This window comes from Giraffa tippelskirchi, chromosome X (assembly GCF_054371585.1).
Source record: "Giraffa tippelskirchi isolate mGirTip1 chromosome X, T2T-mGirTip1v1.2.pri, whole genome shotgun sequence".
NCBI classification, from domain to species: Eukaryota; Metazoa; Chordata; class Mammalia; order Artiodactyla; family Giraffidae; genus Giraffa; species Giraffa tippelskirchi.
Window position 1 is genome coordinate 7,785,919 of NC_137289.1, and position 26,377 is coordinate 7,812,295.

The 26,377-nt window shown below is 38.1% G+C and overlaps 1 long non-coding RNA gene across 1 annotated transcript in view; it reads left to right on the forward strand.

Moving 5' to 3' along the window:
• The window catches only part of LOC145535272 (uncharacterized), a 101,375-nt gene that overhangs the window by 48,233 nt on the left and 26,765 nt on the right, over window positions 1–26,377 (forward strand). The gene's annotated exons all lie outside the window — the stretch shown is intronic.

Consider the following 26,377-nt stretch of genomic DNA (forward strand, 5'->3'; position numbering starts at 1 on the left):
TGAAATACACCAGAGCACTCTGCTCTTTGTTTTTTTTTAATTTTTATTTTATGTTGAAATATAGTTTATTTACAATATTATGTTAGGTTCAAGTATACAGCAAAGTGAATCAGATATATTGTTTTTCAGATTCTTTTTCTGGTATTCAAGATGTTGAATATTGTTCCCTCTGCTATACAGTAGGTCTTTCTTGTTTATCTGCTTTATATATGGTAATGTATCTACTGTAAATCTGTAAAAATTTGGGATCTGTTAATCCCAAACTCCTACTAATTTATCCCTCCCCACACTTCCCTCATTGGTAACCATAAGTTTGTTTTCTCTGTCTGTGAGTCTATTTCTGTTTTGTAAGTATGTTGATTTGTATCATATTTTAGATTCCACATATAGGTGATATCATATGGTATTTGTCTATCTCAGTCTGACTTAATTCACTTAGTATGCTAATCTCTAGGTCATTCCTCATTACTGCAATGGCAGTATTTCATTCTTTTTTATGGCTGAGTAGTATTCCATTGTATATGTGTACCACATCTTCTTTATCCATTCATCTGTTGATGGACATTTAGGTTGCTTCCATGTCCTAGCTATTGTAAATAGTGCTGCAATGAACACTGAGGGTGCATGTATCTTTTTGAATTAGTTTTCTCAAATAGAATACATGCCCAGTAGTGGAATTGCTGGATCATATGGTAACACTGCTTCCCAGGTGGCTCTAGTGGTAAAGAATCTGCCTGTCAATGCATGAGACTTTAAGAGAGAGTGGGTTTGATCCCTGGGTCAGGAAGATCCTCTGGAAGAGGGCATGGAAACCCCCTCCAGTATTCTGGCCTGGAGAATCCCATGAACAGAGTAGCCTGGGCAAGCTACAGTCCATAGGGCTGCACAGAGGTGGACATGGTTAAAGTGACTTAGCCCACACTCATGGTACACTATTTTTAGTTTGTAAAGAAACCTCCACACTGTTCTTCATAGTGTCTGCACCAATTTACATTCTCATCAACAATATACACTTTAGTGTCATCATAATGTTCTTTTACTTTTCAAACATGTCTTTGATTGGAAAATTTTGTAATGATTGCTTTAAAGACTTTGTATATTAGCATAACTTCTGGGCACTCTCTTGGACAGTTTCTGTCACCTGTTTTTGTCCTGTGTAAGGGTTATGCTATCTTTTCTTTTCACGTTTCATAATTTCCTCTAGATCAGCACTTTTGGTACTATGAATATTTATACCCTACTGCCAGGGATTGTATTGTTGTTCTTGTCTGCTTTTTTATTTGTTATTTTTGAATGGGCTGGGGTATGTTAGTGAAGTCTCTTTTGTGTGCCATAAGCTTTCTTACGTTGTTCCTCAGAGGGGACAGCCTTGTGCAGGTACATAGTCACTCTAACATGACAGTGATTTTTGTGAGTTTTCTTTGTTTCTTTTCCTCATCTCTCTGTCAAGCTGTCTGTCTCTGTGTGTATCATACCCAGGTGCCTGCTTTCCTAATTGAAGGCTTGCTTTTTATACTTTTCAGAAATTCCATGGGAAAAAAAAAATCGCTCAGAGTTAAATAATTTGGATCACTTTGAGCAAGTAGGTTTTTGATTAAGTCTTTCAGATTTGTTCTGATATTAGGAGGGTTATTACTTGCTTTCTCTTTACCTGGTGCTCTCTGGTTATACAAACTGTGATTTGGTGTAGCTTGTGGCTCTCATACAGCTACCAGCATCATATTACATCTTATTTATTTATATCTCAATCTGCATTGTTTTCTTGAGTGCCATTAGGCTTTACTTTCCCCCCACTCTGTTACAAATGAATTCATATTTTTAATGAGAGCTTTAATAGCCTATGTTTTTTTGACCAGCCTCTTATACTTGGCAAAAATATCTAATTCACTGCTCTGGAACTTGGGGAGGGGCAGTGAGGAGGAGGAGGAAGAGGAAAGAAAGAAAGAAAGGATTATTCTGTCTCAGCTGAAAACCTGCAAACCAAGCATGCAGCATGTGAGGGGATACTCATGCAGGGGGAGGTAGAGGAGACAGGGCATGGAGTAGGTGTTTTTCATATACATTTTGTATAAGTCCTGGTGGCCAAACATGGAAGCCTCCAGTGACTATGAAAGTAACACAGCTGTAGAATCACTTGGGCAGAGTCACCACATTTAATCATATTTTGTGCAGTACCCCACCCCAAAGAGTGTCATTCAGGAATACTAAAATATGATTGTCACTTTTTTGAGTGTGGTAAATCACAACATGTATAGTCACATGTGGTGGCCCTGCTGGGAGGTGGTATGGTTGTTTCTTCACAGCTGCACTCACTTTGAGTGGTTCTGGAAAGACTAGACCTGAGATCTGAGGGCTCTTGGGAAAACTTTCCATCCAGGTTCTTCAAAGATTCACATACCTTTGTCCAAAAAGAACCCGAGACCTCGGAACAAGATATGGGGTGGGTCCATTGTTCTCCCTCTCTTTCCCCCATTTCCCTCTTGTGCACTAATGCCACTTTTCTTCTAAGGAACATAGAACCTCCTTCTTTTTTAATATCCTCTACCAGATAACTATATCAGCAACAGTTCAGATGGTGACCAGAACTTTTTATTCAGTTCATCTCTCTGCACATTTTAAGTATTTTTTGTGTCTTATGTGAAATGTATCATTTGTTGAAGTAATGAGAGGTTTTACTTCTCAGACCTTTAGAACTAAAGACACATTGCACAGACTTTTCTCTCTGTCCTTAAAGAGCCCTATTTTAATTCAGCTCCTTCAATGAAAGATCAGAAGAGAGAGACAGAGAAAGGTAAAAGATAGCAAACATCACAGTCCTAGAGACCATTTCAGCACTGCAGCAATTCATGGGAAGCACTTTATATATTATATATGCCTATGTTGAAAAATTAGTATATCCTGATTTCCCCAGCCTTTGACTCCCAACAGAGCATTGAGTTGGCAAGTGATGTTTGTCAATACTGCTGTGTATTTCCAAACATCCACTCATCTCACTTCACCCCATATCATATGTATTAATAACCTTTTACAAATATGTTCAGTAGTGCAGCTGACACCCAAATATTTCTGTCAGTCCCTAGATTCCTTCATGTCCATTTACAGTCAATCTCTTTTCCTCCTCCTTGGACTCTGGAAACAACTAATTGTCATTTTATCATTGTAGATTTGTTTTTTTTTTCATATTTTTAGGTAAGTGAAGTCATCTAAATATAGTCTTTATGTAGGCTACTTTCACGTAGCATAATGCATTTGATATTCATGGAGTTGTGTGTGCTCCTTTTTAACTGCTAAGTAATATTCCACGGTGTGGACATAGCACAGTGTTTTTATCCATTCAGCTAATGAAGGATATTTGTGGGGTCTCTAATTTGGGACAATACTATAAACATTCAAGTACAATCGTTTTGTGTGAACATAAATTTTCATTTCTCTAAATATCTAAGAGTGGAATTACTGAGCCATTGGTGAATATTTAACTTATAAAAAGCTGCCAAATATTCAAAGGGGCTTCCCCGGTGCCTCAGTGGTATAGAATCTGCCTGCAATGCAGGAGACGTGGGTTGGATTCCTGGGTGAGGAATATCCCCTGGAGAAGGAAATGGCAACCCACTCCAGTATTCTTGCCTGGAGAATTCTATGGGCAGAAGACCTGGTGGGCTACAGTCCATGGGGTCGCAAAAGAGTCCAATATAACTGAGCAGCTGAGCATGTACAAACATTAAAAGTGGATGAACTAATACAGCTTATCACTTCTGCCAGAAATATGTGATATCTCCTGTTAATTCACATCCTACTTTTTAACTATTTATAAGGATCATTTCTGGGCTCTATTCTGTTCCATTGATCAATTTATTTCCTCATCAATACCACATTCTCTTGATTGCTGTTAAGTGTTGAAATCAGTGTTAGTCTTACAACTTTGTACCTATTTTGAAAATTGCTTTGACAATTGTGGTTCTTTTGTATTTCCTTATAAATTTTAGAATAAAATTGTTTATATTTGCACAAGTTCCTGATGAAGTTTTTGATTAGGATGAAATTAAATTTATGGAGGCATGTGGAAAGATTTGATATCTTACCATACTGACTCCTCTAATCATGAGCACAATATATGTCTCCCTTTTTTTTTTTTTTTTGGCTTCCCTGATAGCTCAGTTGGTAAAGAATCTGCCTGCGATGCAGGAGAACCCAGTTTGATTCCTGGGTTGGGAAGACCCCTGTAGAAGGGATAGGATACCCACTCTAGTATTCTTGGGCTTCCCCTGTGGCTCAGCTGGTAAAGAATCCACCTGCAATGTGGGAGACCTGGATTCGAGCTCTGGGTTGGGAAGATCTGGAGAAGGGAATAGCTACCCACTCCAGTATTCTGGCCTGGAGAATTCCATGGACTGTATAGTTCATTGGATCACAAAGAGTCAGACATGATTGGACTATGTTCACTTCACTTCACATGCATAATATAGTTCTATTGGCTTAAATGGTGCCATATAAAATGTTTAAATCTTAATTGTTCATTCCCAGTATACAGAAATATTATTTATAGTTTGCTACCCATGGTTGGATAGCATCACTGATTCAATGGACGTGAACTTGGGTGAACTCCAGGAGAGAGTGAGGGGTAGGGAGGCCTGACTTACTGCAGTCCATGCAAAGAGTCAGACACGACTGAATGACTGAACAACAACCCATGTCTCAGGGATGAATCATTATCCTTTACTGCCTGATTTCTGGTGTCATAATATGTTGTTTCCTATATTTTGATAGTTCTTTTTTTAATATTTTTTTTTTCTTTTTAAAGTTTTATTTATTTTTTTTAAATTTATTTATTTTAATTGGAGGCTAATTACTTTGCAGTATTGTAGTGGTTTTTGCCATACATTGACATGAATCAGCCATGGGTGTACATGTGTTCCCCATCCTGAAACCCCCCTGCCACCTCCCTCCCCATCCCATCCCTCAGGGTCATCCCAGTGCACCGGCCCTGAGCACCCTGTCTCATGCATAGAACCTGGACTGGCGATCTATTTCACATATGATAATATACATGATTCAATGCTATTCTCTCAAGTCATCCCACCCTTGCCTTCTCCCACAGAGTCCAAAAGTCTGTTCTTTAAATCTGTGTCTCTTGCGCTGCCTTGCATATAAGATCGTCATTACCGTCTTTCTAAATTGGCTTTTGCTTTTTAATTAGTTTTTTCTTTCTATTTTAGTATTCATGGCACTTTTGTTGGTATTGTTTGCTTGTATGCTTGAGGGGTTTTTTTGGCTAGAATTTTGGCTTCTTCGGTGAATTTTTGATTTAGGGGTTTGTGGGGGTGTTATTTTTGAACTATTTGTTTTTGGTTTAAGTCTAAGTTGATCTGGTTTTGATTTGTTCATGTGTTCTAATTTGTTTAGAGATGTGCTTTGTGGTTTTAGGTGTGGTTTTTTGTGTGTGTATAGGTGTGTTTCTGTGTGCATTTTCCTTGTGTTTTGGGATTTAAAATTTGGTATGAATTTTGTTTGCTGTTATTTATTTTGCTGTTTTTCCCTTTAATATTTGTGTGGGACTCTAAGTTTTGTTTTGTGGATGTTTGTGTATGTGTATTGTATTTGTGTTTGGTTTATGCAAGTTGTAGGACTTCATTTGGGGTTTTATGTTTTGCCTCAGTTTCTACGTATGCTTGAATGGCTTGGTATTTGCAGTATTACTTTTGTTTGGACTTTGTGTAGTTGCTTTATTCATTTTTTTAATCCTATCTATTGAGCTTGGCTTATATGGAGGATTGTTGGTAGGGATTTTTAAAAAAATCTTATTGGTTTTGTTTTATTATTGACTTATTTGTGCCTTGTTTTCCTGACTGATTTTTTTCATTGTTTATAAAGGTTTTGTTGTACAGGGGTATAAATAGTTTTCTTAGGGATAGATTATTTGTATTCTTGTTTGTTGAATTTTTTAAAGCTTATTTTGTGTATTTGTATTTTGAATTGTGTGTATATATTTGGTATTAAGGGCTTTTCATATTAAGAAATGACTTTATTTGGGGAAATGACTTTATTTGGGGAGATGACTCCTTTTCATTTCCATTTAAAAAGCATTATTAAGGAATATTTGGCACAATTTAAAGACTACAGTTTGATACATTCTGGCATGTTCATAACCGTGAAACCATTACCACAATCAAAATAAGGAACTTTGTCCATTGTCTGCTAAAGATTCCTCCTGCTCCTTGGTGATCCCTTTTTCCTTCCCCTCCTGTTACCAGTATATGCTGAGGCAACCACTGATCTGTATTTAGTCATTACAGATTATGTTTTATTTTCCATATTTTTATCAAAATAAAACCATAAAGTATGTAGCCTTTTTGTCTACTTAATTTTCCACAGCATAATTATTTTGAAATGCTTCCATATTGTTATGTGAATCAAAATTCACTTATTTTTATAGCTGAATAGTATTTCTCTGTGTGGATATACTATAGTTTTTTGGTTTTTTTTTTTTTTTTGTATGTATTCACCTGTTGGTTAGCATTTGGCTCCAGTTTGAAGTGACTTGAGCTTTGGCTATTGGAAATAGAATAGCTATGAGCTTTGGTGTGCAAATATCTATATGGAAATATGCTTCAATTCTCTTTGAAAGGCTGGATCACACAGTAGTCATATATTTACCTTTTAAAGAAACTAACAAGCTGTTTTCCAAAGTGGTTGTGTGTACTGATTTATAGTCCTACTACCAGTTTATAAGAGTTCCAGTTACTCTGCATCTTTGCCAGTACTTTTTCTTGCCTGTTATTTTAATTTTAGTAATCCATATAGATGTATTCTGGTGTTTCCATGTGGTATTAATTTGTATTTTCCTGTTTGCTAATGATGTAGAGCATCTCTTCATATGATTAATCCTCATCCCTCTATCTCTTTTGGTCAAGTGCCTAATTAAATCTTTTGTCCATTTTTAATTGTGTTTGACTTGTTAAGAGCTTTGAGAGTTCTTTATAAATTCTGAGTACAAGTTCCTTATCAAATATGTGATTTGCAAATATTCCCTCCCATTCTCTACTATGTGGTCTTTTCATTCTCTCCAACAGTATCCTTCAAAGACCAGAAGAATTTAATTTGGATGAGGTCCAGTTTTTCAATTTCTTCTTTTATGGATCATGTTTTTGGTCTAAGAATTATTTCCCTAACCCAAATTGGGAGATTTGAAGAGGACCTTCATCAAAGCTAAAATATGTTGGCACCCTGATCTCAGACCTCCGACCTATAGAGCAATACATTTCTGTTGCAATACATTTCTCTTGTTTACAAGCTATCCAGTCTATGTTACTTTTATAGCAGCGTGACTACACTAAGACAAAAGGGATGAGTGAGAACTCTGCCACTTCTGTCTTCAGATGTCCAGTGAGAGTGTTAGGGCTGGGATGAGGGTAAGAGTTTTGTAAGGTGGTGGTGGTGGAAAAAGCCAGATATGGGTATATCTGATTTCCTGCATTCTCCTGTTTCCCATTTCAGTGTTTACAATAGCTGCTTTTGACTAAATAGTCATAAATATCCTATCATTACTACTTACTTTTCTCTCTTCTAAAACATTGCCCAGGAATGCTTGTGGCAGGGAGATGATATTAGCTCCTCATCATCAGAACTATCAGTCAGTAGTTGCCATGGGCTTAAAACCAGGATTCACAAAACAAAACAAACAAACAAACAAACAAAAAAAATATATTGCACTGAAAATCATTGCAAATCCAAATCTCGCCAGTAGAATGAGAGACTTCACGTTCAGACAATGTGGCATAGCCCAAACCCTGCACAGCTCAGCTAAATACAACTATTATTGTAGTTCAATCTCTAAGTTGTGTCCGACTCTTTGTGACCCCATGAACTGCAGCATGCCAGCCTTCCCTGTCCTTCACTATTTCCCAGAGTTTGCTCAAACTCACATCCATTGAGTCAGTGATGCCATCCAACCATCTCATCCTCTGTTGCACACCTGCAGTGCTGGAAATAACACAAAAGAAAGTAAAGGAAAACTTAAAGTTGAAAAGAAAGAGGTGAACTGGTTAAAATCTTCAAGACTGGAGATTATCTTACAATCTCTCACCCAACACAAAAAGTCAGTGTAGGCATAGTGTTTTTCAATTGCCATCTAGCAACAGAAAGTGAGCCAGGTAGGCTCCTTATTCCTCTCCTTTGATCATTTAAATGAAAGCATAAGAACCACAATATCCTCATGTGATTTGTCTCAGTTATTCTAAGGTTTCTATTATCAATGATGGATATTGAGTAGAAGAGTCCAAGGAGTTGGAGTCATTTGAATCTATTTACTTCACCCCAGTTTTCCTTTTTCTTTCAATGAAAAGTATTACATCTAGGTATGGTGCTGATGGTTTAGTCATTTTGTCCGACTCTTGCAACCCCTGTAGCCCACCAGGCTCCTCTGTCCATGGAATTCTCCAGGCAGAAATACTGGAGTGGGGTGCCATTCCCTTCTCCAGGGGATCTTCCTGACCCAGGGTTTGAACCCAGGTCTCCTGTTTTGCAGGCAGATTCTTTGCCACTGAGAAGAACTTCAGATTCTAGTTGTTAATCTGTCAAAGTCTTGTTTATTTTTGGAAATTCTTTACCCTGAACTTCGTTCTGAGTTTATGCAGTGGCGTGTTGTCATGAGAGTTAAAAACACCTGAGAGACATGTGGAAAGGTGGAAAAGAAAGGTGGAAAAAAATGCTCTCAGCAAACAGGTCTCACATGAAAGCCTCAGAAATTCTGTTTTGTCAATCACTTTTGTTTGTTTATAGGGGCTTTTTTTTCCCCTCCAATATCCTCTTGAGGAAGAAGTGGGCTTTCTGATCTCACCATCCTGGCACCTGAATCCCCACTCTTCTCTCCAAAGAGGTTCTTGCTGCTATTCTCTCACTTATGTGTGGGTTGGAATTTAAGTAAAGAACACTTAAAAAACATCAGGAATTTTGCAGTGCAGGAGTCTGGGGAATGAGGTGTTTGACTTTCTTCTTAAAGGGTTACTTTGGGAGAGGTGGCAAAGTGGTTTTTAATGAACTAAACACTAGTATCATTAATAATTTGAAAATCAAGACAATAATGCAGATACAGATTGTTATTCCTAAGTAAGAAGTGAGAGACAGATTTATTCTGCCTTGCTCCTGAAACCAGGCTCATTAAGGATGCCGTAGTGGAGGGGACATTCAGAGAAGGACAGAAGAGGAAGAATAGTGATATGGAGGTTACAGAGGCACTTTGGACAAATACTGGTGTCTGTTAAAAGGCGTAAAGATCTGAGAGATGGGATGAAAGCTGCATGAGATGTCCTTGAGCAGGGCTGCCACATTATATGCAGTGAGATGGTATACAGTGTACCACATAAACATGTGGTAGTCCTGGAAGGGGGGCTGAAGCTTCAGCCATAGAGCTGCCTTCCCTTGAGTAAGGTACCACCCTTCACACTGAGCTGCTGTTACTCAGGACCCTCAGAAGCACATCCCAAATACTGCAGACCCTGGGAGTTCCCTGGTGGTCCAGTGGTTAGGATTCAGTGTTTTCACTGTTGTGGACCCAGTTCAATCCCTGGTCAGGGAACTAAGATCCTGTAAGATGTGTACTGTGGCCAAAAAAAAAAAGCCAGACCCAGAATATGAAGTTCCCCAGGAAAAGTTCCTCATACATATTCTTCAGAGATTTGTAGCCCATTGTTCTAAAAACACCTGACCAAATTGGAAAGAATTCTGCTGGAGATGTGGCCCTCTCTATAATCTCAAGAGTTCCTTCTTTCTGAAGAACCTAAATACACCTCCAGTGAACCTAAATATACTACTCTATGATCAGCTTTCAAATTTCCTCACAGAAGCCTTGTTCCTCTCCTTCACCCAAATGCTATCTTACCTTCGAATCTTCCTTTGCTGAACTCAGAAGCCCTTTAGACTTTCAGGGGCTGAATCTATCTGTTTCTTCAGTCTACATGCTCTCTCTTCCTGTAAATATTGCTTTGTATGTTGTCTGGTCACCATATCAGTAGGGGGTTAAGGTGGCACACAGAAATTTTCATGTACTAGATCTGTTTGCATTTTAATTATTTTGTGATACCATACAATATTTGTCTTTTTTGGTCTGCCTTATTTCACTTGACATCATGCCCTCCAGGTTCATCCATGCTCTCAAAAATGGCAAGATCTGCTCCTTTTTATGACTGAATAAGTCGCTTAGTTGTGTCTGACTCTTTGCGACCCCATGGACCTTAGCCTATCAGGCTCTTCCGTCCATGGAATTCTCCAGGCAAGAATACTGGAGTGAGTTGCCATTCCCTCCTTCAGGGGATCTTCCTGACCCAGGGATCGAATCCAGATCTCTTACATCTCCTGCATTGGCAGGCAGGTTGTCTGACGTGTGTGTGTGTGTGTGTGTGTGTGTGTGTGTGTGTGTGTGTGTGTGTGTGTATAGGAGCAAGAGCAAGAGAGGGATAACATAGGTTGTTTCCCTATCCTGGCTATTGAGAATAGTGCTACAATGATTGTGAGGGTGCAGATATCTTTTTGAATTAGTGTTTTCATTTTCTTTGGATATATACCCAGGAGTGGAATTCCTGGATCATATGGTAGTTCTATTTTTAATTTTTTAAAAGAAACTCCATATTGTTTTCCATAATGGCTCTGCCAATTTACATTCTCACCAAAAGTGTACAAGGGTTTCCTTTTCTCCACATACTTGCTAATATATTTCTTATCTTTTGATAGTAACCATTTTAATAGGTGAAGTGATATCTCATTGTGATTTAGATTTGCATTTCCATGAGGATTAGTGATATCAAGCATCTTTTCATGTGCCTATTGGCCACCTGTATGTCTTCTTTGGAAAAATGTCTATTCACGTCCTTTGCTTGTTATTAAATTGGATTATTTGGAAGATTTGCTATGGAATTGTATGAGTTCCTTATAGAATATTAACCCCTAATCAGATATGAGGTTTGCAAATGTTTTCTTCCATTTCATAGGTTGCTTTTTCAATTTTCTGTTTCCTTTTCTGTGTAGAAACCGTTTAGTTTGATATAGACCCACTTGTTTACTTTAACTTGTGTTGCCTGTGCTTTTGGTGTTTCAACCAAAAATATCATGACTGAGACCCATATCAAGATTTTCCCTATTTTTTTCCCTAGGAGTTTTAGCCTTGCAGGTCTTACAATTACATTTTTAATCCATTTCAAGTTAATTTTTGTGAATGCTCTATGATATGGGTCTGAATTCATTCTCTTGCACGTGACTATCAGTTTTCCCATGCCATTTATTGAAGTGACTGTTCTCTCCACATTGTGTGTTCTTCGTGCCCTCGTCAAAGATTAGTTGACCACACATATGTGGTTTTACTTCATGTCTCTCTATTCTGTTCCTTAGGTGTATGTACTTGTTTTTATGCCAGTTATTTTGCTCATTTTGAGGTGTCATTCTTAACCTAGGGCTGTCACAGGAGAGGGCAGAAGACAGTGAGTGAGCACCACCCTCTTGAGGCTATTATAGGACTGAAGCACAACCTGAGAACCAAGGTGGAAGTGTTATACGCTATCTCTCCAGGAATGGGATATATCCTCATAACCTGATGCCACATCACCTCCTAAGTAAGCTCCTTTAAGTCAAATCAGGGTGTTGCTTTGGCAACTAATATTTGTGGATTTTGTCACCTGTTCGTAAATCCCCATAGATCCAAAAGCTTCACCCAGAGGCACGAAGACATTTGAGCTGTAGTGAAAAGGAGGGAAATTGTTCTGCTCTGTCTGTTACCAGTGTCCCATAACCACATCTGTTTACTTCTGACAGTGTCCACACCTCCTTTTCCTGTATTCTCAGCATTTTCCTAGAGGTGAATGGCCCCCATTCTTAATATGTGCTCGGTTGCATAGGGACTCCATTGAGAAGTTTGCTCTCAGGCTTTGTGTTTACTGAGGAGAAAAGTCATTTTTAGTGCATAAGTTTTGGGAGTTTTGTACTTGTGTGTGTGAGGATATACTCTATGGCTGGGTTTTTCTTCTTTCTTTTTTATTTATGAATTAATTCTTATTGTTGTTTATGGTATTTCGTTCATTAAAATTTAGTTTGTGCATTATTTTTTGTTGCTATTTTATTTGTGTGTTTGCTTACTTCGGTTTGTTTCTTGTGTTTTGTGTATTTGAATTTGTTGTATTTTTTGCATTCTTTTTACCATTCTGTTATTTAAATGTGTTATTTAGAATTTTCCATGGTATTTTTAATTTCATGTTGTTTGCACTGCACTGTTTTGTGTGGATTATCTTTTGGTTTGTTTCATTATCTGCATCTTTATTTGCACATATTGGTCTATCTGCACATTGATTTTCAGACTTTCATATTTGTAATGTTGCTAATATAGTCGTCCATCCATGACCAGAGGGTGCCAAGCTGAAGCCCACATGGTGATATAAGGAAGACTCAAGGTGTGAAGAAGATAATTCTATCCAACACTGTTCCAACTGAGATTTATGTAGTCTGTAGTATTTAAATATGATGAGTGAGTTATGTGATTCTTTTTACTGAACAACTGATATGTGGGAAATACAAAGTACTTTTGCATGATCCAACCACATTAAATTAAAAATAAGCAGGACTCAGTACCTTCCTGGAGGTACAGTGGTTAATACTCCATGCTCCCAATGCAGAGGGTGTGGGTTCAATCTCTGGGTGCATAACTAAGATCCCACATGCCCTCTGGCCTGACCAAAACAAGCAAAAACCCCTTCAAAACCAAAAAACTTAAAAAAGTTTGAAAACGTAAGAAGACTAATGTAGGCAAGTATTCTATATCCAAGAGAAAGAGGGAAAAGGAAAGGAAGAAGCCTTATTTTCTCTCAGGCGTAGATTCTGTCCCATTAAATGCACAGCAGGTGAGGAGAGAAACACTCAAGGAATGGGAAAAGAGAGAAGCATAGTGATTGTTCCCCAGGTCTTTTGGGTGTATTCTGTCAATTCCTCACTGGCTGAGATTGTTGTAATGTTGACAAAGTACCATAGTGAGGGAAGGTTTTTGTAGCTTGGGCAGGGTCACCACATTTCACTATGTGCGTGCAGTGCTGCACTTCAGGAAGTACCATCCATGTGAATAGAAATATGATTGGTACTTCTTAGAGTGAAGTAATGCATAGCAAATACATCAGTGCTGACCCTGAGAGGGGGAAGTTGGTCATTTCTGGAATCTTGGAACCACTGACCTAGTGCAGGTTCAACTGCTGAGACCCTTTACAGAGCCTTCTATAACCTAGGGAAGGAAGGCCCTAGGAAAAACGTCACCTAAATGTTCTTCAGGGTTTTGTATCACTTTGCTATAAAGGTCAGGGCTGCCACCTTCACCTGCGTTTTGCTCAATGCCCTACTCAGGAAGGCATTATTCACTTATATTGAGTTTTGAATGGTGCCTCTCTGAGTGTAGCAATGTGTAGTATGGACAACATTTGAGGTGGCCTTAGTAATGATGGGTGGATATTTAATTATAGAGCTCTACTGGGATGGATCACCTCTTCAAAGACCTGACTTGGAATTTGAAAGGCTCTGAGAAAAGCCTCCCATGTGGGTTCTTCCTGTATTTTAGTTCTTTGTCCACAAATAACTGACCACACATGGAACAATATTTGGGGTACAAACATGATCCTTCTTCTCCCATATGTTTTAGTTTTTTCCCTCAATGTACAACTCAAATATGCTTCCTACCTGTGATACTCCTGAAAAGTTTTCACCTATGTGTTTTTCCCACAATATTCAAGGTTTTTGGGTTTTTTTGTTTCTGATAGCTTGACAGCTTTGATAGCTTCCTGCCCTTCCCTACTGACCTCCAAACTCCTTTAACCCTCTCGTGGAGTGATGCTGCCTCTCTCTTCAAGGCTTAGATACTTCAAAATTCCTTTGAATATTTTTATTTCTCTTTGATGATGTCATTATATCAGTAACACACACACACATATACACACATATGCACACTGATATCTGCCAACCATGAGAGAGAGATTGACTTATTATAAAGAACTGGCTCACATTATTAGAGAGGCTGTTAAGTCCTAGTATGTTACTTTCCAATATCTTCGGGGTGAACTAGAAAGCTGGATTTGTTGCATGTGTAAGATTTTGCTTTGTTTGACTTTTGCTCCTTTTAGATTTTACGAATTTTAATTTATTTTTAGACTTCGTAAGCTCTTTCCTATTGTTATTCTGGTTGGTATTTGTTGGTCTGTGTTGAATGGTTTTTTGTATTTCCTTTTTTGTTTTTTTTTTGTATTTCACTGTGTTTTCTGTTGAACTTTAATTTGCATAATGATATGTGTCTATGCCATTTGTTTGGAAGACTTCCCAAGTGGCTCAGTGGTAAAGAATCTGCCTGCCATTACGGGAGACCCAGGCTTGTTCCCTGGGTCAGGAAGATCCCCCGGAAAGGGATATGACAGCCCACTCCCATATTCTTGCCTAGGAAACCCCATGGACAGAAAAGCCTGGCAGGTTCCAGTTCATGAGATTGCAAGAGTCAGTCACAGCTTAGCGACTAAACAGCAACAGCAGCAATGTTTGTCTGGACTTTGAATTGTGTGTTGCTGGAGGTTTTTTTATGACTTATATGTTTGGCTTATGGTTGGTTCTTTGTGTTTTGCTTGTGAGATTTTGCTCATTTGTTTTAGATTATTGTGTGATTGGATGTGTCTACATGTGGTTTTGTAGGGTAGGGGGTCTTAAAATCTCTTGCTGTTTGCTAGGTTCCTACAAAGAAGACTTCTTTGAAGCTCCCGAGGCACAGGGAATATACAGGAGGAGAAATTGTACTTATGGCTGGCAGTTGAAGGAAAGAGTTCTGAGTTGTTATTCTTTTCCCTTGAGAAGCTTGGAGAGACATGTCAAGGGCCCAAATACTTCAAGGAAGAGAGAAGTGGACAAAAGAGAAATTGGTATATATAAATATTTCTGTAGAATCTAACTTTGGTTACTTTTCATGAATGTCAAGAAATTCAGAGAAAAGATCAAGATATTTAGAGTAGTTTATTTTCTGAAACATGATTCTGAGAGAGTTAATTCTTAGGTAGGTTGATAAGAAGTCTGAGGTCCCTGAGGAGGAGAAGGGGGTCTGGGGCTCTCAAGGAGGAGAAAGGACAAACTGTTTTTTCTACATTCCTTAGATTTAGTCACATAAAGCAGTTTTTTCTCTAAGTCCAGGGCTGATAATTACAGAATAAAACAATGCATCTTGCTCAAGGGTATGTTTTTCCTTAAACTCTGTACCAATGATTATATAACAGCAATGTATCCTGGGGACAGTTTTCTCCTGAAGAACCTTCTGACAAATCCTGCCATCTTAAAATGTATATTATGGGAGTGGATCTGGTAAGATCTTTTTATTGTTAGTTCTAATCCTATTATCTTAAAATGTAAATTGTGGGAGTGGGTCTAGTAAGACCTTTACAACCTTCAAACATTCTTTTATTTTAATAACCAACTGATGCTCTTGAACTGTGATGCTAATAACCAACTGATGCTCTTGAACTGTGGTGTTGGAGAAGACTTTTGAGAGTCCCTTGGATAGCAAGGAGATCCAACCAGTCCATCCTAAAGGAAATCAGCCCTGAATATTCATTAGGAGGACTGATGCTGAAGCTGAAACTCCAATACTTTGGCCACCTGATATGAAGAACTGACTCATTGGAAAAGACCCTGATGCTGGGAAAGATTGAAGGCAGGAGAAGGGGATGACAGAGGATGAGATGGTTGGATGGCATCACGGACTCAATGGACATGAGTTTGAGTAAACTCCCGGAGTTGGTAATGGACAGGGAAGCCTGTTGTGCTGCAGTCCGTGGGGTTGCAAAGAGTCAGACACGACTGAGCGACTGAACTGAACTGAACTGAATAACCAACTGAAAAAGTTTATAGCTCCCTTGCTAAGACTAGTGAGGGGGCACTCTCCATCCCCTTCTGATGTCTATGTCAGAAGCTTTCTCTGTCCCTTTTCACTATAATAAAACTTCTGCCACACAAAAGCTCTGAGTGATCAAGCCTGAAGTTAAATCTTCTTTTTCACAAGTTACTAATCTGACATCGTTCACCATAAGCTATCATTTCCTTCACCATGACTAAGCTCCAAGACTGAGCTTTGTGCTTTCCTGTCTTTTGGGAGTCGTAGATGTTTAGTAGGGTGATGGGAATGGTACACATGAACATCTGAGACAAAGAATGTTCATTATTTCTCCGTATCAACTTAAAATGAGTACATGGCTACTGTGTCAGACACTTCAAAATAATTTAGCCTTACTAAACCGAATGCAGAATTATCCAGCCCAGTAGTATATGCATGGAAGGAGAGAATTCTATCTAGCTCTCCACAAACACAGTTTCATCATATCTATAGTATATACTTTGGGCTTCCCTCATAGCTCAGTTGGTAAATCATCTGCCTTCAATGCAGGAGACAGGGTTTAATTCCTGGGTCGGGAAGATCCCCTGGAGAAGGGAATGGCAACCCACTCCAGTATTCTTGTCTGGAGAACCCCATGGACAGAAGAGCCTGGCAGGCTACAGTCCATGGGATCGCAAGAGTCGGACATGACTTAGTGACTAAACCACCACAATCACCATCATAGTATATACTTTAGATGGGGCATCTCTCTACTGTATTCTATTATTTCTGTTAGAATTGCTTTGCGAAATTAGAAAGTCAGATATGTTGAGTTGGGGCTAGGAAGAAACAAAACAGAGTCCTGTTTGTCTTGGGAATTTTGCTTGAGAGCATGAATGTATTATAGGTTGTCAGAAATATTACACAGAAATATTAGGGACTATGTGGTGTTTCTTGAATTTGAGGGAGAAGATAGCTAATTTTATGGATAATTGATGACAATGAATGCATGCAGATTGGAAGACAAGGGGGCATTCAGATTACATTTTCCTCAACCTCATCCTACTTTATGTTGTATTAAATGTAACTGGTATGTATTTACACACATCCTCTTGTCTCTCTCATCACAAGAACTTCTAGAACCCATTTTCTATATTTTTAAATCCCTCCTGTCTTTGTCAAGGAAATACAGGCACCTTGTAGCATGTTTGTTACAGAGTGCAAACATGAAGAAATATTCTACTAACAATCATGTATCTAAATAAAGCTTTAGAAAACCCTGGAGCTGAGATCATTTCTAGACACCAAAAAATTCTCTGTCTTGTTGATGACTCCTAACAAGCAGCTTTTTTTCACTCCAGGTTCTGAGAAGGGAAAAGAGATTTCACTCTCTCCATCCCACAAGCTACTGATTATTCTTCTGTTCTTTGCTTCTGCGATCCTGTGTGTCTTACCTGCTTATTTTGTGTCTCAGGAGTTAAGTAACTCAGGTAGAGGGCCTTGATCTTTGGGTGAAAAAGGAAGAGTTCCTGTAATTGAATTTATTTTCTGCTTACATAGTAGATCTGGGAAATGCAAATCACTTATTAATAAACGAATATAACAGTGAGCTTCCCTGGTGGCTCAGACAGTAAAGAATCCACCTGCCAATGGAGGAGACTCGTGTTCGATCCCTGGGTCAGTAAGATCCCCTGGAGAAGGAAATGGCAACTCACTCCAGTATTCTTGCCTAGGAAATCTCATGAACTGAGGAGCCTGGTGGGCTACAGTCCTTGGGGTCACAGAGTCAGACACAACTTAGTGACTGACAACAACAAAAATAGCAAAGAAAGTAAGGCATGTGAAGATACTTATTCCAGGAGCAAGAGCACTTTAAGAAGGCTTAAAGGTTCTCAGTTCCTATAAATATGTAAAAACTTCAACCCGTGAGAGGACAGTAATCACATGTAGGGTGGTTGCTATAGAGTCCCTTTGGGCAAACACTGGTGGCCACTCACAGCCTGAACACATTGAGGATGTATTAGTTTTCTAAGGCAGAAGTTACCACAGACTCCATGGCTTTAAGCAATAGAAATTTATTATTTCATAGTTCTAGAGTTTGAAATCAAGGTGTTGGCAGAGGCATGCTCTCTCTGAAACCTGTAGGAAAATCCTTCCTTGCCTCTTCCTAGCTTCTGGTGGCTTGCCAGCAATCTTTGGAATTGTTTGACTTGGCAGATGCATAACTTCAGTCCTCCAGCATTTTCTTGTCTGTATCTCTGTCCATGCCTCTTCAACTGTTATAAGGACATCAGTCACATTGGATTGGATTAGGGACCCAACCTATTTCAGCTTGACCACATCTTAACTAATTGTGTCTGCAATGACTCCATTTCCAAATAAGGTCCCATTCTGAAGTACTGAGGGTTAGGAGTTCAAGATAACTTTTTGTGTTTGAGGTCCTTAGCAATTCATCTTCCCCGAAAGGTAAAAATACAACTGGGCAAGATTATCAAAGATGACTGTTGAAGTGTCTGGAAATTGACCACACTGGATGCAAAAAAAAATGAGAAACATTTATTCAAGAAAATCTGCTGAATTATAGTAAGGACAGTTGGGGTTTGTGGTATTTTAGCCAGGGGCTATTCCCATCACACCCTCAGGTCTGTGGTGCAGAAATTCTACCCCAGATGGTAAGATGGGGTGTAAGTACTGGCATCACACTGTTGCCACCCCATAAATCCAGCTCGGTGGCACAGAAGTTCTAGGCAAAGACACTGAGCCCACCATTTGTGAGCAGATCATGGGAACATTTATTCCCGGGGGTATTATCTGAAACAACAGAGATCTTACTGTTAAACAGTCAGGGAAAGCTAATATCTCAGTGATACTACATGGGAAACAGGCCTAAATTAATGACAGAATGGCCATAAATTTTACAGGGAGATCCAGTAGAAGAAGCAGCCAAAGATGGTTGTGCTATGCTCAGATTCTGCATGTATGGGTGAAAAAAGAAAGATGGCAAAATCCATGCAATACAAATAGCAAACCTAAGAGAGCCTATACTGATATCAAATGAAGTAGAGATAAAAAGAAAAAATTTTCTAGAGAAAATGGAAATAATCTATAATGGTAAATGATAAATTAATCAGGAGTAGTGTTTATAAGCATATGCATCTAACAAACGAGGCCCGGAATACAAAAAAGGACAGGATTCAAGGGAGAAATAGGTAATTTAACAATAATGAGCAAAAATCCATATGATCATCTCAATAGATGTATGAAAGGCGTTTGATAAAATCCAACCACACTGCTTGATAAAAGCCATCAACAAATTAGGAATAGAAGAAAACATCCTCACTCCAATAAAACTCTTCTATGAAAAACCATCGTTCTTAATGGTAAAAAGTTAAAAGCTTTCCCTTTAGGATTGGGAATTTTTAAAAAGTCTGCTCTCACCATTTCTTTTCAACATTGTACTGGACATTCTAACCAGGGTAATCAGGAAGAAAAATAAATAAAAGCCATCCATCCTGAGAAGGAAGTAATGGAATCATCCTTATTCACAAACAACATGAACTTATATGTGGAAAATCCTACAAAATTCACAAACCAATGTAATTAACAAATTCATCAAGGTCAGTATTTACAAATCATTGTGTATCTATATGCTGACAATGAACAATCTGAAATGAAATGAGAACAATCCTAATTACAAAACTTTACAAACAATAAAATACTTGGGAAGAATTTAACAAAACAGTGCAAGATTTGTATACTGAAAACTGTATAGAAAATTATTAAAAGAAATTAAAGAAAGCTTATTTAAGTATAGACTGTGTTCATGGGTTGGAAGACTTAATATGGCTAAATTGAAGATTTCCCAGGTTGATATAACAATTATAAATATATAGACACTCAATATGAGAGAACCTGTATGTAAATATTGACAGAACTGAAGAGAGAAATAGACAATTATATTATAATATAATAATAGGAGGGAACTTCAATATTGCGCTGGCCACCTATTAGGCACTCAATAGCTTCTATTCAATGAATGACAGATTAAGCATCTTAATTTTAAAGAAACCACAGTATAGAGCAACCAGCAAATTGTGTTGGCAAAGCTATGTCTTTGAATTTCTGTAATTTGGAATTGAGTTGGAGAATACGCATACCTTTTTGTTTAAAAATACATTTCAGAAAGGTGGGGATTTATAATCAACATAAAGCTTACATTGATTCCAAAAAGTTTACGAGTCACTATAGTAGAATTCCTTGGAGACAAATTAAGATTCCAAAGTAGATCAGAAACTGAAGTGAAAAGTAATATCAGCAATTATAATTATGAATAAGTATTTTATTATAAGAATAAAATTATGAAGATTATTGATTTTATGCATCATGATACTAGATAATATCTCACTAGAATCAAGAAGAAATATTCCTTTCTAATAAGGTTGCAAAGGGGTTGTTAAAAGGTATTTTAGTTAATGTTCTTGAAATGGTATTTAAGAAATGGTTTGAGACTATCTTTACATTTAGGTAACTTTCCATGCTCACTTTAAATACTAAAATTCTGTCTGCTTAAGTAATGCTATTGGTTTCAGGTGAATTTAGCATATTTTTTCAATTCTTCTGTAAAAACTACATTGCAAATTATATTACTCTGATAGTAACATTCATTCTACAAACATATCATGTTTGATATGTTATATGATAAAACATATGATACAACATGTTATATGATATATATATATGATATGTTACATGATATGTTATATGTTTGTATATGATACAAACACATAATGTTTGATATGTTTGATATGCTAGACTTGTCTAGCAAGTAAGTATTTGCTAGACAGTTGGGATATCAAAAAGAATATAATATAGTCCTTCATCTAAAGGAACTCAGGTGTATAGAGGAGATATCAGTATAGTCATATTTACCAAATGATACATTCAGTTCACTTCAGTAGCTAAGTCGGGTCTGACACTTTGCAACCCCATGGACTGAGTGAGGCATGCCAGGCTTCTCTGTCCTTCACCCAAGCTGTCTCCCAGAGTTTGCTCAAATTCACATCCATTGAGTCAGTGATGCCATCCAATCATCTCATCCTCTGTTTTCCCCTTCTCCTCCTGTCCTCTATCTTTCCCAGCATCAGGGTCTTTTCCAGCAGGTTGGCTGTTTGGGTCAGGTGGCCAAAGTACTGGAGCTTCAGCATCAGTCCTTCCAATGAATGTTCAGGGTTGATTTCCTTTAGGATTGACTGGTTTGATCTCCTTGCAGTCCAAGGGACTCTCAAGAGTCTTCTCCAACACCACAGTTCAAAAGCATCAATTCTTCAGCACTCAGCCTTTTTTATGCTCCAACTCTCATGTCCATACATGACTACTGGAAAAATCATAGCTTTGACTAGATGGACCTTTGCCGGCAAAGTGATGTCTCTGCTTTTTAATACACAGTCTAAGTTTGTCTAGGTTTTCTTCTAATTCTAATTTCTTGGCTGTAGTTACTGTCCACAGTGATTTTAGAGCCCCCCCTCCCCAAATCTGCCACTGTTTCCATTTTTTCCTTAGCTATTTGTCATGAAGTGATGGGACCAGATGCAACGATTTTTGGTTTTTGAATGTTGAGTTTTAAGCCAACTTTTTCACTCTCCTCTTTCACTTTCATCAAGAGGCTCTTTAGTTCCTTTTCACTTTCTGCCATAAGGGTGGTGTCATCTGCATATCTGAGGTTATTGATATTTCTCCTGGCAATCTTGATTCTAGCTTGTGCTTCATTCAGCCCAGCATTTCTCATGATGTACTCTGCATATATGTTAAATAAGCAAGGTGACACTATACAGCCTTGACCTATTCATGTCCCAATTTTGAACCAGTCTATTGTTCCGTGTCTAGTTCTAATTGTTGCTTCTTGACCTACATATAGTTTTGTCAGGAGGCAGTTAAGGTGGTATGGTATTCCCATCTCTTTAAGAATTTTCCACATTTTTTCATGATCCACACAGTCAAAGTCTTTAGCATAGTCAATGAAGCAGAAATAATTCTTTTTTTTTTAATTCCCTTGGCTTTTTCTATGATCCTAGGGATATTGGCCATATGATCTCTGGTTCCTTTGCCTTTTCCAAATTCCACCTGTACATCTGGAAGTTCTTCGTTCTTGTACTGTTGAAGTACTGTTGACAATATCATGGTTGTTTGTAAATGTCCAAACTCATCAGATTGTACACATTAAAAACGTGCTCTTCTTTGTATATCAGTTATACCTCAATACAACTGGTAAAAAAGCCATTCTTCCGAAATTGATGTACAGATTCACTACACCTCTATCAAAATTCGAATTGCTTTTCCCCCCAGATTTTGCCTAGCTAACCTGACAATTCATTTGCTAATGAAAGAGTTATAATGGCCAAAACAATCTTGAAAGAGAAGACCCAAAGTGGAGGACTGAAACTTTCTGATTTCATTCATTTGACCCCATTGCTTTTTTATTATATTCACAGAACTCTGCAACTATTATCATGATCAGTTATACCATTTTCATCATGCCCAAAACAAACCATATACATTTTAACAGCTACTCTCCTTATTCCCTGAATCCTCTATCCCTTGGAAAGCACTAATCTATTCTCTGTCTCTATAGATTTCTTATTCTATACATATCATATAAATATAATCATATAATATGTGGTCTTTTTTGACTGGCTTCTTTCACTTTGAAAAATGAACTCAAGATTTATGTTGTAATATGTGTCAGTACATCATTCCTTTTTATGGAAAAATGATCTTCCGTTATGTTTATGTACTGTATTATATTTATCCATATAAATAAAATAGTTGGACACTAGAGTAGTTTCCAGAATTTTTCTATTATGTATAATTTTGCCATAAACATTTGGGTTCAATTTTGTGGACATATGTTTTCAATTCTCTATATTACAAACTAAGGACTGGAAATGCTACATCATATGGCATTATACATTTAAGCTTTGCCATTAGCTCTGGATGCCTTTTTTCTTGTCTAATTACACTGGCTACAACTTCCATTACAATATTGAATAGAAGTGATAAAAGTGGAACAGTTATGTCTTATTCCTGATCATATGGAAAGAGCTTTCAATTTTCATCTTGTGTGTGATATTGTCTGTGTATTTTTTACAAACTCAGGTCTATTTTGTTTTTAGTTTGTTGATTGCTTTTATTGTGAAATTATGTTAGATTTTCTTAAACTTTTTTTTCTCTGCCTATTGGGATGATCACTAGTTTTTTTCTTCTATTAAAATGGTGTTTTACATATATTCATGTATGTTGAACCAACTTTGCTTTCTTGGGATAAATCCCAATTGTATGGTATATAATCCTTTTTCTATATTGTTATATTCAGTTTGCTATTGTTTTTGTTGAAGTTTTTTATATTCTGTAATATCACCTAGTTGATATTGGCCTATAGTTTTAATTTCCGTAATGTATTTTTCTGGCTTTGGTAGTAGGATAATACTGTTCACATAGAACAAAGTGGAAACTATTCCATTTTTTCTATATTTTGGACAAGTTTATGAAGGACTGGTATTTATTCTTGTATTAACACTTGGTAGAATTCAGCAGTGAAGCTATCTTGTCTTGGGATTTCCTTTGTGTTCAGTCCTGAACATTCATTGGAAGGACTGGTGCTGAAGCTGTAGCACCAATACTTTGGCCACCTGATGCACAGAGCTGACTCATTAGAAAAGAACCTGATGCTGGGCAATATTGAAGGCAGGAGGAGAAGGGGATGACAGAGGATGAGATGGTTGGATGTCATTACTGAATCGATAGACATGAGTTTGAGCAAGCTCTGGGAGTTGGTGATGGACGGGAAGCCTGGCGAGCTGCAGTCCATGAGGTTGCAAACAGTCAGACAAGACTGAGCGACTGAACTGGTTATATAGTTTGGATCAGTCAGTTCAGTTGAGTCACTCAGTCAAGCCTTCTCAAACTCTTGTCCATTGTGTCGGTGATGCCATCCAACCATCTCATCCTCTGTCATCCCCTACTCCTCCCACCTTCAATAATAAATTATAAAATTAATACTCATGAATCCATAGTGATATAATGAAATTATTTAATGAGTGAATACATATGGGAAAAGGTACAAAAGAATTCTAAATAATATATATAGATACTTCCTTCTCCAAGAGGTGTACTTTAATGCCTCTGCACTTGATGTTGGCTGGGCTTAGTGACTCACTTCCAGAATGAATAGTGTAGGCAAGGTGAAAAGTAGTGACTTTACATTATGGAAATCTGGCACACAGATACTATCTTAAACAAGAATTTAAAGTTAATGCTACCAGTAATTAAATATGTGGATACACATTCTGATAAGATGCAATGTGAAGAGTACTTCATCTCTGTGGTATTCCCTCAAACTCAGAATCCCAGTCTATTCAAAAGAAAACATCAGATGAACTTAGCTTGAGGGACACTGTAAAAAATGCTTGACCAGTACTACTAAACACTATACATGGCATGAAAAACAAAAAAGGACTGGGAAATTTTACTTGTCAGAGGAATAGAAAAGGAAGTTACTCATTATTAGAGAAATGCAAATCAAAACCACAATGAGGTACCGTCTCACGCCAGTCAGAATGGCTGCTATCCAAAAGTCTACAAACAGTAAATGCTGAAGAGGGTGTGGAGAAAAGGGAACCCTCTTACACTGTTGGTGGGAATGCAAACTGGTACAGCCACTGTGGAGAACAGTGTGGAGATTCCTTAAAAAACTGGAAGTAGAACTGCCATAGGACCCAGCAATCCCACTGCTGGGCATACACACTGAGGAAACCAGAAATGAAAGAGACACGTGTACCCCAATGTTCATTGCAGCACTGTTTACAATAGCCAGGACATGGAAGCAACCTAGATGTCCATCGGCAGATGAATGGATAAGAAAGCAGTGGTACATATACACAATGGAATATTACTCACCTATTAAAAACGAATGCATCTGAATCAGTTCTAATGAGGTGGATGAAACTGGAGCCTATTATACAGAGTGAAGTTAAGTCAGAAAGAAAAACACCAATACAGTATATTAAAGCATACATATGGAATTTAGAAAGATGGTAATGATAACCCTATATGTGAGACAGCAAAAGAGACACAGATGTAAAGAACAGACTTTTGGACTCTGTGTGAGAAGGCAAGGGTGGGATGATTTGAGAGAATAGCGTTGAATCATGTATATTAACATATGTGAAATAGATCACCAGTCCAGGTTCGATGCATGAGACAGGGTGCTCAGGGCCGGTGCACTGGGATGACCCAGAGGGATGGGATGGGGAGGGAGGTGGGAGGGGGGTTGAGGATGAGGGACGCATGTACACCCATGGCTGATACATGTCAGTGTTTGGTAAAAACCACTACAATATTGTAAAGTAATTAGCCTCCAATTAAAATAAATTATTTTTTTAAAAGGAAGTTAGTGGGAAAAATGCCAAGCAATGTCTATAGTTTTGTTGATATTATTGTGCTACTGTTTATCTCTGAGTTTTTACTAATGTCCCATGGTTATATTGGAGTAGGAAATGGCAACCCACTCCAGTGTTCTTGCCTAGAGAATCCCAGGGACAGCAGAGCCTGGTGGGCTGCCGTCTATGGGGTCGCACAGAGTCGGACATGACTGAAGCGACTTAGCAGCATGGTTATATAAGATGCAAAGCTTATGGGAAGCTGGGAGATGGGTGCATGAGAACTGTCCATACCTTAGTTATATACAACTTTTCTATAAATCTAAAATTACTCCAAAGTAAATGAAAGAGAAACTAAGAAATAACAACTAGAAGCATACATCCAATTCTGCTTCTGCATGGTATATAGAACAGTGAATGGTGTGGATTTCAACATGAGAGAGTCAGATAAACACCAAACTCACAATTTTTCTTGAACCCCTTTGGGATCTAAGGTCTTAGATCTGCTAAGTAGCTTGATTTTAAGGACAGATAGCCCCTCCCATGAGAAATGGGATACAGGGACTGGCTTACCAGTGCAAGCAAAAGTGAAGGAATTGTACTGGCCTAGAAAGCATCCATGATGCAAACAAGAGCACCCCTGGGAAAGGGGTAGAGGCCTGGAGAGAGATCACTATGTGGTTTAGGTGTGATGGGTGTCTGAGATCAAGGACTAAAGCAGAAGCACTGAGAAAAACCTCTGGAACCCTGACATTACCTTAAACACAAAACAGTGCTTGAAGAATTCAAACCCGGTGTTGCATGTAAGCTAACTACCACAGCGATAAAGTCAATATCGCTTAGATATTGACACCAGTCGCAAGTTAATAACTGACAAGACTGACTCACCTGCCCCATCAGAGAAGCAAAGCCTGACAGCAGAAGTGGTATGTTCATTTCCAGGTGCAAAGGTTTATCTCATTTTCCACTGTTGTACACATGATGTTCAGCATCAGACGGAAGTTTTAAAAGGCACACTCATAAGAAAGACCAAAAAAAGCTCCTATCAAGAGACAAAGAAAAGAATAAAACCAGATTCCAAGATCAT